Here is an 11,240-nt window from a genome sequence, read left to right as displayed (position 1 = left end):
CTGCAGTTACTTCTGATATAATAACATTCAATGATTTAATCAACATATGTCAAGCTTCAGTGATTTTATTAGCTTCAAACTCAAAACATTTTAATCTAAGAGTAAAGTTAAAGAAGCATAAGTATGTATTAAAGATGGACATGTCTTGAGCAGACAATTGACAAAGAACAAGGAAGAAAAAGTGACGGTTCTCTTCTGTTGATAAATGAGCAGAAGGTGATTGTTTTACAAGGCGGCAAATAAATGAAATATATATGCACACTACTGCACCAAAACTTCATCTCATTAATCCTTGGAAGAAATATTTGATAACACAATTCATATGCAAATAAATTTAATCCATATTTAATCTATGTCGGAGTTGGTGTGGGAATTGTGTGTTTGTGGATGAATGTGTGACTGGGGTTGCTCTTCATCACTCAAATCACTGTATCGCTGCTGTCATTCCTGTTTAGCATTGACTTTGACCAATCCAGAGGAGAAGGATGTCATAGACACTTACACAAACTCCTGCACATACAAAATCATTTTATACTTATATAATGCAGTCTTTTATGAAGAGTAGGATGTAACTGGAGGTTTGATTCAACTGGATTCATGGTCAAATGAGTGAGAGAAAACCTCATGATAAAATCTTTCATCAAAGCTGCCAATATATACAACAATTATACTATATTAAGCAATAAAGGCAAAATAAATTAGTTGCCGTAATGGCTAATACTCATGCTTCGATACATTGAACCATGGTGCTCATGTGGAAACGCAGGTTCAAGTCAGGCCTGTAATGCCCCAATCCCATCTCTCTTTCCTTAATAATTTCGTCTGTCTCTACTGACCAAGTGCTAAATCACCCCCTGAAATGAGGTTTATATAATATGTAATCCATAATGGATGTATTTACAGTACCCTAAAAGTATTTACACGTTTAAGTCACCAAAATATATGAATAATTCATACATTATTTAGATGCAACTCATGATGTGTTAAAAAAGTAAATAAATAATTAAATAAATAAATAACCAACCCACTGGATTACTTATATAAAGACGATTTTATAATGTTTAATCCATAAGGGATGTATTGTGGCAAAAAAAAAGTATTTAGACACTTAAGTAATTTGAAAAAAAGATATAAATAACTCATACAAACAAACAAACTCCCAGAAACTGAAGGTCACTGATACTCAGAGACACATATTCATAAACTGTCCTGTCTTTTTAAAAATATTTTTGTAGTGTGTGTGTGTGCTTTATGGCCTCTAGAAGTCAACGACATTAAGTCCAGTGGCAAACTTTATTACCAGTCTAGTGTGTGGGAGAGAGAGAGATTAGAGTCTCTTGGGGGAACCAGAGATCCCAGCGGCCCTCATTATCCGCCTATTCAGTGTCACTTGTGGCCAAGCATAAATATGTATTGAAAGATCAATGTTTGTGAGTGTGTGGGTGCGGGTGTGTGTTTGCTCAGTCTCAACATCACTGCTGGGCCTTTATGCTCACTGAGACGCAGGCCAGACTCTGTTTACTTCAAAGAGACCCTTGTTCACAGCCAAGAATTATGTCCATTAGTGTCATATTCATTTACAAAAACTCATTACAGTCTAAACACTCTCTTAGGCCACAAACAACAAGAGCCACAGACCCATACTACAAACTGCGTTATTCCTTCATGATGAACATGACTTTGACTTGCTTAGTGCACAAATCGTATTAAGGTGCATATGTTTTCACTTAGGATCAAAGACATTTCTTTCATATGGGTGCACGCTTTCAAAAATCACACATTTATTAAACCCCTCAGTTCATTTCAGCGTTATTTGCATCTCTTTCACTCTGTAAATGGCTGCATCTCGGCTTTTTGCTTAAAATAACTTGCTCAATTGAGAGCCTAACCAACCATATTTCCCTTGGGAGAGACGGAGAAGGCAGACAGAAAGAAAAGGAGGAGAAAATGGAGAGGAGGCAGTGGACTGTGTTTTTCTTGGGCCCCCTGCAAAGTCTTCTGGGAGCTGGAGGGAGTGTCTGGTCATCAAAAAGGGGCGTGGTTGCATCCAGCCATCAAAAAGGTCTCCAATCCCCTGGGCCGAGGCCTCCTGTCCAATTCATTCGGAGGAGCTGTCAGTCAAATGAATTGCCTCACTTTCAGACACTGAAGTGCAGCAGTTCTGTTCCCAATTAAATGATGGAATCTCTCCTCAAGTACAACATATACACAAATGCAGCTGGTCCACAAAAGGGTCATTCATTAGTCTACTCTTCCCGCCCTCTGGGATTTTAGATTTGCCAAACTTCATAGCCCTGGGCCGTATTCGATGAGGTGATCGAATTTGAGGTTTTTACTTTTTTTTTTTTTATCCATCGGTGGTGCAATACATCTGGAGAGAAAAACAGAAGGAACCTAGATAAGAACAAAATCTATCTCTAATCTAATTCATCTGATGATGTTTTTATGGTTAATTGATTAAAAAGTACCTGCTCCATATAATGAAGTCTCAGATCGCGCAAAGTTGTTCCAGCATTTGTCAGGGGCTATTTCTGAAGTAGGTGACGATACGTGACATTTTGTGCATTGTTTTAATGAATTAATGATTCATTCACTGAGCTGATTTGTTCAAAACACTGATTCATTCAGATATAAACTAATTATCTTAAATAACTATAAAGAGAGTCTTTGAATCTTTCACTCAAACAATTTGTGCAAAAACACAAATAAATTCAGGAATTAATAATGAATAAATCACTGAATCATTCAATCAACTGATTTGTTCAAAAACACAGATTCATTCGGGAACGAAACAAGTGACTTTATGAGTGCGTCACTGAATCATTCAATCAACCGATTTGTTAAAAACTACTGATTAAATTAGGAATGAAAAAAGTGACGATATATGAGTGCATCACTAAATCATTTAATCAACTAATTTGTCCAAAAACACTGAGCCATTGAAGAACAAAGCAACTTTATGAGTGATTCACTGAATCATTCATGGAGTGATTCACTGAATCATTAAATCAATTGATTTATTTAAAAATATACATTCTTTCAGGAACATAATAAGTGCTTGTATTTAAGAGTGTGTCACTTTATCATTCAATCAACCAATTTATTCAAAAACACCGATTCAATGAGGAGTGAATCAAGTATATTTATGAGTGAGTTACTCAATCATTCAATCAACCAATTTGTTCTAAAACACTGATTCAATGAGGAGTGAATTAAGTATCTTCATGAGTGAGTCATTGAATCATTCAATCAACCGATTTGTTTAAAGGGGTGGTTCACTGGGTTTTTTCTAGGCTTGATTGTGTGATTTTGAATCTTGTGAATCCATTAGAATCGTTAGAAGACAGAATGGCGATTCATATATGAATAGATTTTTACGTGCACCTCTAGTTTTCTCTTCCTCTTCTCTAAAGCAGTGCAGGCCTCGCCCCCTTTGCTACCTTTTCCCGAGGGTGGGGTTTATCTGGGTTTGTGATGTCACGCACCCGGGAAGTAACTTGTTGTAGTCCCTACCAGCCGTTTTTTTGTAGGCATTAAACTGCCAGAATTTTAAAAGACATATCTCCGTTTGCATTGAACTTTCAGCTTTGTAACTTTGCAGATATTGTTTATGCTCAAACAGCAACATTAGACAATAACTAACGTTAAAAAAGTGAAATCGCAATGAACCACCCCTTTAAAAACACTGGTTCATTCAAAATCGAAACATCACTACTAGGTGTTGCTCTGAAAGATCAGTTTGATTAGTCGTTTAGAATTATTTTCATTGGCAGAGCAAAAATAAACAAAGTAACTGGCAATATTTTGCCTAAGAGTTTAAGTTACTCCATCAACTCCTTGCATAAAAGTGCTGTATTATTGAAGCAATATCAAACTCGCAATCAGATTTGGGATAGGTTCTATTAACTTGAGCCAGTATGTAATGCCCTAGCAATCTTCCAGAACACCCTAGCAACTACATGGATATATATGTAGTAAAATGACTCAGAACACTTTATATGCAGTAGGACTTGATTTATACGTGTCAGACACAAAGCTCAAGACAGACATGAAATGTTTCACGCATGTTACTCATGCGGATTACTTTGTGTAGGCTCGTAAATTGAGCTTTCATTAGCAATAGAGATTTCACTGGAGACTGAGGGATTGTCAATCACAATGATCGCTGCTGTGAGAAACACACATTGTCTTTGCTCTCTCACAAAGACACACACATAACCAAGCTGCTTATTAGAGCAGATAGGGGAGTCTGGGAGGTCGTCGGGTGAAGAGATCACAGGTCACCGTGTCTGATTTCCCTGTGCACTGTCATGGGTTGGAGGGGGTGTGGTTTGCGATAAACCTGCCTCTGGCACTAAGACTGAGAATCTCTCCTAGCAAAGCATGATTGACACCCTGCTGCCACCAGCCTAGCGTGAGGGTTGTGAAGGTCATGTATACAGTATGTTTCAGAGAATCAATGCACACACACAAACACACACACACTGCTCAAGGCCTGTAAATTGTGCTGGAGGTGAAGATGCATTGGGAATATAAATATGAATATCAATTACATTATAAAGAATTTGCATATCTGCATACATGATTAAGACTTCATATATGAGATAGCTGTGAAATACATAATCTAAGATGAAATAAACCAGTTGTAACTTTATCCTCTTTGTGCTACTGTGCAAAGACAGGTAATATTGTAGTCTCACTTCTCTGAGGACCCCTTCAGCTGTCTTAACTGCAACCTGCCCCCATTTTCTTTTGCTTCATTTCAGTGCAACAAAGAATCTACTTAACAGATAATTACAGCCCAAGGCTCGAAGAAATTAAGAGACACTGGGAGAAAGAAAGAGAGAATATCAACTGAAATTGAGTTTTCAGATTTTTTTTCCAGATATTATTTTTTGATCAAGGTTTCTTCTTCTCATCATTATTTTTTTATTTTCATTATACTATTAATATGGGGCATTATTATTATCGTTGTTGTTATATTATTAACCTGGGGACATTATGGAGTATGAAAGTGAATGAATTTGAGCAATAACATACTTTTAATGTAACCAAATTATTATTAATCTTTGTGTGTTACTTTTTATTTTTTCTAATAATAATACAAATAATAATTATTTAATTATTATTATTATGAATAATAATACATTTTCGGTATTTTTTATTTATTTATTATTTTTAATAATAACAATAAATCTTTATTATTAAATAATAATTATCAGTAGTAGTAGTAGTAGTATCAGTAGTAGTAGTAGTAAAGATAATAATAATAATAATAATAATAAATTATTATTATTAAATGATTATTATTAGTAGTAGTAGTGGTAGTAATAATAATAATAGTGCTTTACCTGATTCCCAAAGTACAATGTTATTGCTCAAATTGATTAACTTTCATACTCCATTATGCCTCAAATGATGCTTGTCTCACAATGAATCTTAAAATTGTTTAAAAAATGATCTTAAAAACAGAATAATAAAATGAACAAAAATTAAACAAACTGACATCACAATAACAGTATATAAAGCTATACAAATAACAGCATATAAAGCTATAAAAGATAAACATAAAAAATAATCAAGATAATTTTGTCTTTGATTTGTTGAGAAATATTAGTTTAAATCTAAATCTCTGATCTTTGATAGACTTTGGTTTTTGGGACAAATGTGAACAGTTTGAGACATTGTTGAGATCTCTTTTTCGAGCTCTAGAGGTACATTTTTACTCAAATCAAGTCTTCTTATGTTTGCAACTCTCCATTTAATCTCATTGCTGTCTAAGAAAAACAGCTGCGATATTACAGAGATCTCGTGTGATTTTTCTTTCCTGTGGGTTGCTACTGGAGCGCTGACATCATTATTAACGACATCATACTGCCTCATCCAATCTCTCAAGCTCTCTCTGCACAGATAATGAAGCTTCTCTCCTCTCACTCTTAACTAAAGCGCTTGTACATTAGCAGAAAACTCAGCCTCTCTGGGTTTATCTCTAGTTCATCTCTTTTATCTGAGTAAAAAGCAGGCTTTCATCTCCCTGTTTCAAGTGTACGTCTGTCCCCACCCAGCCTCTCTGCTCAACCAACAGACACCTGCACACATGTGCACGGATGTTCATGAGCGCCATAGTGCCTGTAAGTGCCTCTCCTGCCATAAACCCCCTGGTTGCCAGGCAACAGGCCCCTTGCTCTTGTCAGAGAGGCTGAATAAGCATGTCTATGTGTGTGTGTGTGTTTATGGGGCTTTCCAACCTTTTATACATTGCAAGCAAATACTTAAACTGCAAACGAATGGTGAATCAGCCAGTGCTAGGATTGTTGTGTCAGCTAATCATTCATGGCAGCCCGGCTGTATATTGATGATTGTTAGAAAAATACTTTTTGATGGTAGTTTGAATTGGTGTAGTAGAGTTTCTTTATGAGAGTAGCTAGCTCTGAATTAAATTTCATTTTCTGATGATAATAATGAGAGTGATACGGTGCAAAACCGGCAGGTTCCAGGGTATTACTGTGTGGTTGCTAGGGTGTTCTGGGAGGTTGCTAGGTGGTTGTTTATTGGAACAAGTCAAAAATTACTCCAAATCTCTATTATCATGATCCCTTGATATCCTTTAATCAAAGTCTATAGGTTTTGGACACTTTTTTTTTTCTTCTTTTTTTTTCTTCAGTTAGGTGATTTTAAACTTTTATACTACTGACAAAACATTACGAGCCAACCATTTGATGAATAAGACGTTTATCTGACAAACTGCAGAATCTAATCCGATGAAAATCTTACAAACCTACACATCACAGTAACGGTTGCTATTGTGAGAAATAGGTAAAGATGGTCTTATTATCGGGAGATGCCAACCTCCTTGGCTCGACAATTGGAGAAAGCATAATGGTCAACTTGAATCATGTGTACCTTGATAACCAATCACATTATAGACTTGACAGAGAATTTCTGTCAGTGTTGTGCAATAGTCAGTCACTGGTTGTGCATATTGCTGAAATGAATAAGGAGTGCCATGAGCTAAATCCTACCTGTCTGTTGCAAAACTGTCCATGAATTCTCTTATAAGACAGCTATTTTTTCAATGTAAACTCAAAAAATAGACAAATCCAAAATTAAAGTTTAATGTAAAAAAATAATGAGTAGGATACTCTCTATTATTCCTGATTACAATTCTGATAAAACACACACACGCACACACACATACATATCTATGACACAAATACCATTTAGCCTAACAGCTTAGCTTATACAGTACAAATTTGCACTACCTTATGTATTCACAACACGCCGTTGCGCTTTGGGCGTCCCGAGTTCGAGTCCAGGCTCGCGGACCTTTCCGGATCCTGTCCCACTCTTTCTCTTCCACTTCGCTTCCTGTCTCTGCACTCTCCTATCAAATTAAAGGCGAAAACACCAAAAATAAATCTTTAAAAAATGTGTGATGTAATGATATCACATTATTCATTTATATTATTAATGTTATAATATAATATAATATAATATAATTAATATAATATAATATAATGAAAATGTAATTTTGTACAGTGGCCGAGAGAGCTCAACGCGCTGCAACTTCAGAAAACACAAGCAAATAGAAAAAGAACCAGCAAATTAAGAAAACATCTTCATCAGTTTGACAGCACATGTGCTGCAAATACTGGCAACACAACTAAATAAAGAACATGCTGCAAATCCTAACAAGAGTCACAGCACAAATAGGCTAAAGAAACACTCACAACCGCTCACAACCCAACCAAATACAGAAACGCGCAAGCAACACAAACCACAACAAAATTACCTCAACATAATTAAAATGAACTATGTTATATATTTGGGGTGGGGGTTCATATTTGACAGTGAGGGAATCGTAATCGTGAACGATTCACTGATCGAGTCTAATAATTCAAACCACTAACTCATGAGTCATGAGCGAGCCGAGGCTGTGTGGTGAATCTTTTTGACTGACTCATCACCCACCGATTCATTTTTTCGCAAAGCGAAAGAAGCCATTTTTTTAAATAGCTCAAACAGTTGGCCTGTCCTAATGATATCTGATAAATCGCATATGACACACACGAAGGTTTCCGAACCTTTCCTGCTGACCTTTGCAAACATTGCTAATAAAGAAAAACATTCGAGTTACAGTTCACCTTTGTGTTGTTTTAAAGGCGCTCTAATAATCTCGAGTTTATCTCCTCCCACACCTCATATTGCTCCAGAGAAAGAAACATGAACTGCAGTAAACTATTGTCTAGCTTGACACTTGCCGTCTTCACATCGCAGTGACTGACAGACACTAGATCGTGATGCGTCTGTGAGCTTTGATCTCGCGAACTGTCTCTCTCAAACACACAGACGTTCACACAGGTGTGTCGCCTCGAGGTAAGGGAGTATGTGGGTGGGAAGGTCAGAGAGTTCTTGGCTGTCTGTCTCTCTCTTCAGGGCAGCCGAAATCTCCCGTATTCTGTTTTACCTTCTCTTTTTGGGATCTGACGATGCGACTTCTAAGAAAGTGTTAGAGTTGCGTAACTTTTTATTCATTTCTGTGAGTGTCTAGCCTATGGGTTTTGCCCCGTGTCTATTAAAACATACGTTTAACACTTTTATTTTTTCCACTTAACAATAATTGCCTAATAGTGGACATACATGAATCACAAGGGAATTCTGTCATTTATCTTTTTTTTTTCCTGGAATAAAAATGTTGCACTTTGTCTTGTTAGGTAGCATTCTTGTGCTCTGAATAAAAAGTTTTATTAGACATGACACAATATAAAAAATATTTGGCTCTCAAGTGATATTTACACTAACGTTTAAAGTTTGTGGTCTGTAGTTTATTTGAAAGAAATTAATACTTTTATTCAGACATTTATAATGTTACAAAAGATTTCTATTTCAAATAAATGTATTAAAATAGAAAACAGCTATTTTAAATTGTAACATTTTATGATACAATTACGTTTTTTACTGTATTTTTGATCAAATAAATGCAACCTTGGTGGACATAAGTGACTCCTTTCAAAAACATGCTTACTGACCCCAAACATTTGAATGGTAGTGTTTATTAATTTCCTTCACAAATCATGTCTCATATTTTATCTCAATTTATTAACACTGATGACACTGTTTGTGTACTCGTACCCACGAGTACACTAAAACAAATAAAACTTTATTAGGGGCAAAAAAATGTTGGATGCAGTGGAAATGACACCACAACTGAGAAAAGCTGATAATATCTTCATGTAAAAAAAAAAAAGTTTCCAAGACATTTTTAATGTGACGGTTATTAAATCATATGAAAAAAAAGGTTTAAATTAATTTTAATAAAAAATTACCCCTGTGTGACTGATGTTAAAGAAACACCTTCATAGTCATTGGGTCCTGTACTTTCCGAGGCTCATATAAGTCCATTGTATAGACATGTTGTCTTGCCCCCTGTCCAAACTGGGCAAATCCACCCCCCTCTCTTTTTCTAGCTGAAGAGGGGGAAGAGTGTTTTTTGTGGAGGCGGTGAGGGCTGCTCGGCACAAAGCGCTCTGGCAGCACTTCAAACTACAGCCGCCGTTTGGCAAGGCCTCAGTGAAATTCCTCTCCCAACAGAAAAAAGAGGTGGAGGCAGAAAATGGAGACGTTCATAAAACTTCCAGAGTGCAAGTTAAAATGCTGATGCATTACAGCTCATTTAATGGAAAAACAATCTATGTTTGTACGGATATCGAGCAAACAAAAAATATGCAAAGAGCCTTAAAGATAACCTCAGATATAAAATGATGTACACCCGCCTGTAAACATGTAATCTATAAAAAGGTAACTCTATAAGGGGCAACAGTCATGCAGCTTCAACAAATCAATTAAAAAGCACATCAAACATGAGATTAATGCATCGTATCAGGACTGCTGCCTGTCTAAGTTAATTAAATCCAACTGACTTGAATCAGCCAAGCTCAAGACATCCATTAAGATAAACATGCTCTCTGATCCGAGGCTCATATGGATCCGATTTAGAAAAAGGGGGTAGCTAACAAACCCATATACGTGCACAAGTGCAGATTTCATCGCCTGCCCTCGTCCCCACACACATTCAGATAAGAGAACGGAAATCATCTCCACCCCTCCAAGGCTGATTCACTGATAATGAATCTTCAACTGTGATTTCACACAGACATAAGTGGCCTCCAGAGAAGTGGAAATGAATGGCAGGGAGCAGAGAAGGCAAACTCTGACCCAGTTAAACACATTTACGTTCATAGGCATCTTATAACTGCACATAGTCAATATGGATTGTACTTCATAGATAGTACTTTAAAGATTAAAAATCTGCTAACATTTACTCACCTTCAGCCTCAGGCCATCCAAGATGTAGATGAGTTTTATTGGAACAGCCTCAGGCCATCCAAGATGTAGATGAGTTTGTTTCTTTATTGGAACAGATTTGGAATAACTTAGTATCACTTGTTCACCAATAGGCCCTCTGGGGTGAATGGGTGCCGTCAGAATGAGAGTCCAAAATACAAGTTCAATCTATAATAACATTTCTTCCAGGTAAAAAGTCCATGCCTTGTTCTCTCACATCAAAATGCACTGACGTTTCTTTAGAACCGTTTTCACTTAAACAGTGCTTAATCTGTGCATATTTCTCTCCTGATTCAGACAAGATGTGTTTTTACACAAGTTTGTTTGTGTTTAACACCATGCCAGCTTCTGTGGCTATTTTCATGGCGAGAAAAACTTACTACAAATTATATTAGGTTTTTAAAATGTATTGTATTTTTCCACTACAGACAGCAATATTATGGATAGAGGACTCATATTTTAGCCAAAAGCAACGGCTTGAGGTTAAAAACCACCTTAGTGGTTGAACTCTTGACTCCTGAAAACCGGATTTGAAGGAGATTCTGGCATTTTTTGAAAGGTATTTGAGCAACTTTGTTTGTTTGATTTTTCTTGTAAGATTTCTTCATCTGTTTGATCGTCAGTCAAGTAAGTTTTTGTCTGTCTTCATCTTTTCATGATGGACAGTGCGTTGTGAACTACTGGTTCATTTTCTGTTCTGTTTCTTCATTTTTAAGCAACAAAATACAAACAAAAAAATTGAGATTGAGATCGAGAAAATTGAATATATTTTTGGGGCTTTTTATTCCTTTTATTAATTTAGACAAGGACAGTGGAGAGATGACAGGAAAGTATTGGGTAGAGAGAGGGGAGCGGGACAAGCCTAGGCAGGGAGCCTAGGACCTCGAGATGGGAAT

This window comes from Sinocyclocheilus anshuiensis, unplaced genomic scaffold, assembly GCF_001515605.1.
Source record: "Sinocyclocheilus anshuiensis isolate Anshui unplaced genomic scaffold, SAMN03320099.WGS_v1.1 scaffold195, whole genome shotgun sequence".
Taxonomy (NCBI): Eukaryota; Metazoa; Chordata; class Actinopteri; order Cypriniformes; family Cyprinidae; genus Sinocyclocheilus; species Sinocyclocheilus anshuiensis.
The sequence above is the reverse complement of the archived record's forward strand: the minus strand, read 5'-3'. Positions refer to the sequence as shown.